The sequence below is a fragment of the Notothenia rossii genome (genome assembly GCF_949606895.1).
Source record: "Notothenia rossii genome assembly, chromosome: 2".
NCBI classification, from domain to species: Eukaryota; Metazoa; Chordata; class Actinopteri; order Perciformes; family Nototheniidae; genus Notothenia; species Notothenia rossii.
The window spans coordinates 55409594-55413825 of NC_136904.1; the positions used below are offsets into that span (position 1 = coordinate 55409594).

Here is a 4232-nt window from a genome sequence, read left to right on the forward strand (position 1 = left end):
ACAGATTAAAAATACAAATAAAGTCCCCTGGTTTGTCTCGAGAGCAGGCCTATTCAAATGGCGGCCCGCGGGCCAAATGCGGCCCAGAACCAACTCCCGAGTGGCCCAGCCTCACGTAGCCAAATTCCTACACTAGTACAGACCATGAACGCAACACTCCGCGTTGCATACGGTTGCATAGAAACCACCAAACCACAACGCAGCAAGTTTTTGGAAAGTGCATCTAGTGGTGCTAGTAACGGTGGTCCTATGATAGCAACTCTAAAACATGTCTCTCTCAACTCTGAAGCGTAAACAGAGACAAAACGGTCATTGATCTTGTGGAGCAGATCAAAGTCAAGCTGGACCTTTTCGCGACCGAATTGAGCACGGGTCAGATGCTGCATTTTCCGACGCTTCCCAAACACATCACATCTCCGGCACAAATCACGGATGTGATTACAGATTTCATTGCGAGGTTGAAAGAGAACTTTGCCGGTCGATTGGATGGACTTGCTCTGCCCACAGAGGTGATGGGCTTTGCCAGAGACCCCTTCACTGTTGCAATAGAGGGGGACGTATGAACCAGAGCAAAGGAAGTGGTCCCCTGCATCGACAAGGGGAAATATACACTGGAACTTATTGACATGCAGCGCACTAACGGGCCAGCGAAGTTTTGGAGTGATGTCAAAAAACGGCAGTTCCCTAACGTTCAGAAAGTAGCGATCTGTGTGCTCAGTATGTTTGGATCAACAGACACATGTGAATCAAGCTTTTCACACATGAACTCAATCAAAAGTAGCACTCGCTGCTCCCTGACTGACAGCACTTTTCACCAATGTTTTAGGATTGCATTGATATCCTATGAGCCAAAAATCACTGTTCTTGTTCAAAACCAAACATGTCCCTTCTCCCATTGAGAAAGTCAGCTATGACAAATCACAAATGAGGTGATAGTAAGCACCTAGTTTACTATAGTAGACGTGTAGTGTAGTATTCATACCCGTATCCCTTGTTATGGGTTTGTGCACTGAAGGGTAACTTGAGAGTTCTTTCTGTATTAATTTAAATGCACTTTGTAATGTGTCTGGGTCAAATGTGACCAAAACGTATGATTTTTTTGTTATTACTTGAAAAGTGAAAAAATAGTATGGCTACAGTACTACCTCTTTGTGTTGCATTGGAGCTCTTTAGCTGTTTTTTTTGGATGTCAGGAAATGTATTAAGACTGCTATTATTGTATTCAGTAAATGCACTTTGTGATGTGCCTGGTTAAAACAAAATAACCTGAATATTTGACTTCTAAAGCAAACAAATGTAATGCTACAACTGTGCACTTTTTTTTCAGATTCTGTTAATTAATTAATGCTAATTTGTTGTGTTTTTATGCACTTTTTGACCTACCTTTGTTAGATGAACAATGAATAAAAATGGCATGTTTTTCATCGCAGTAATATGTGTTTGTTTAAAATGTGTCACTACCCGCTTTTTACAGGCCGCTGAATGTCTGGCCCAGCTGAATTTTGTAGTTATAAAATCTGGCCCAACTGAATGTGTAGTTGAATAGCCCTGCATTAGCTGGTTGATTTTGTCTTTTCAATTGTTTATCTAAAATCAAGTAGCTATAACTGGTACTTATCGTTTGAAGATACAGTCTGGTTATAATGCTGTTTGAAGGAGGCACACAGGTAAGAGCACTAACTAGCTAATGTGTCTTAGCTTGAATTAAATGTATTTAACGTATAATAAAGTGACTGCAAATATATGTATCACAAACTTTATAAAAACTTATATTTCAGTCCACAAATAAACAGAATAAAGAATACATTCAGGTCAATGTAGAAAAATAAGAAATACTTTAGTCCCCTCTGTCTTCCTCTCATCAGTAGAGGAAAAGTGTGTGTACAAGATAGATATTAATTTTACTCCACAATTTCCTACCGTATTATTAAATATTGTGCCTGTACAACATAGCCATGTCAAAGTGAGTACAGTCAACCGGGTTGTGTGTGTTATCTGTTATCACTGTATTATATACTGTAAATGAAAAAGGCTTTAATCCTTCATGAAAGTCATATGGCATGTGGATTTATGTCCATTTTTGTTTAGAGACAAATAAGTCATACGGTTATTTTGATTTGCTAAATGTATGATTACATTCTCAGTTAGCTTCAGGCCTTACTGAGGCGAAGTATTGAGGTAGAAAGCTGGTGAAGCCATTTCCTGCCGTCACTATATTCTGTTTGCACAGATAATAAACCTGGTTGGCAAGAAGGAAGTCGTTTTCATTCAACACAACGCAGAGATACATCTGGCGTCAATCCAGACCGGTTACACAAATAATTATTTGATAAATAGAGAAAACAGATATCATTTGTAAGTGAATTTATTAATTTGTTTAATAAATTCTGGCTAGAACGACCACACAAACGGCAGTAACTTTCCCTCTGCTTCATTCTTTTCTCCTGATCAACAGGCTTATTATCTGATTACCAGCTCTGCGCAGCGGACTTGTAACACTAGCAGCAGTGGAGATGGAGCAGCATCAGAACCTGGAGGCTTCTACTCTTCTGAAGAAGAAGAATACAGCAACAAGGATCCATTTGAAGATAGGTAAATGTAAATATTACTGTAATAGTGTACTTGCATTGTGTGGGTGTAAGGGTGTAACTTTGGTTTGAGAAGTGGGGGGGACACAAAACAGGGGGTCCTCCGCAATGAAACATTTTCTCAATTTAATTCCATTTCCTGCCTTTCTACAAATATATTAGGGATTATAGTGTTAACAAATCCAAGAAAAATGTGTAGTGTGTATATAATGAGTGTGCACACTTATCTAGTATCCTATCCATGTATACCTGTTTTATTTGTGATGACCTCACATCCTCTAGGGGGGCTACTAGTATATATTTCAATCATCAAAAATCCATTAGAATATGCTCACAAGCAATAACACATATTTGATCAACTCCTCTCTCCTATCTTTATCTGCCTTCTTTCTTTTTATTTATGCTTATTTTACTAATCACTCCCCTTTCAAACTGTGTTTTTTATTTTGTACTGACCTATTGCACACAGTGGGATGATTTATTAACTCATTTTATATACAACTAATATTACATATATGGAAATAGTTGTTTACCAAGATGACCAAACCGTTTGAGACCCACTGAGATAACGTAGACTAAAGATTCCAATCTAATAGTCCTTTACCTCCCTGAGATGACCTTATCTCTTTCAGTCCCACAGGAGAGAGCTCTCCCTCTCCTTATTGTTGAAACAGCTTCTAATCTCCGTTAGCTCCGAGCTAGCACCAAATACTAACAACGTCTCTCTTTCTATCTCTCACACGCTCCTCCTCCTCCTCCTCCTCCTCCTCCTCCAGAGAGAGAGAGAATTTTATTTTGAGTTGTGCATTGTTATTTGTGCTTGAGAAACATTCCACTTGAACTTTATTTTAACAAACTTAGTAGTAATTATTGTCCTATATTTTTTTTCAGATTTCACAGCTGCCTGGGCCTAGCAGCAACAAGAACCTCCATTTGTCCCTGCCCCCAGGTCAAGATCTACCGTGGCTCAAGGGCCTTCACCAGAGCCATCACCACCAAGGACCAGAGGACCATCATCACTACAGTGGCCTCCATCTCCATCTGCCACAAGATTAAGATACACCTTGGTACAAAGTCCTCCATCACAGCCATCACGATCAACCCATCCAGCAAAGAAGTTTCGCCTAGCAGATGTACCTCCCACACGGGCACCAGCATCAACCTGGGACAATCACACCTACCTCCCTCCGACACAGCCACCAGCAGCCCATGCACCATCACCTACACAGACCCCCTGTCCTGGAAGACAGACAAAGACCATGACACTGCTCCCCCTGTCTTTACATTTATAATGAATAGTTGGTTGAAAAAGTTCTGATATTGTAAATATTGAGATTTTACAGTTTCTTATGTTAGCATAAATTGTTGTTTGAAAAAAAAAGTTCTAATGCTCAATTTGTATTTGTACACATCACATGAACCTTGGTATGGAATATGAAGTCATGAATCAGTCCTGATGTAACTTTTCTGTGGTGAAAACAGAGGGATGGAACTATTTTACACATGAATAACATTTAATTTCATCTATATAGGCCTATCGTGTAATTCATATAATTATTTCACTACTTTTGTAAAACCAAATCTAAAACGCCCCAAAAAATAGACGAGATGAGTAAATGTGTTTTCACAAGAGTTTTTAGGTTT

At 39.2% G+C, this 4232-nt stretch overlaps 1 long non-coding RNA gene across 1 annotated transcript; it reads left to right on the plus strand.

Moving 5' to 3' along the window:
* Positions 1–2336: 2336 nt before the first annotated feature.
* Positions 2337–3645, plus strand: LOC307029094. Its single transcript, XR_013805224.1, has 3 exons — positions 2337–2355; positions 2456–2592; positions 3480–3645. It is a non-coding gene; the product is annotated as an uncharacterized lncRNA (long non-coding RNA).
* Positions 3646–4232: the final 587 nt, after the last annotated feature.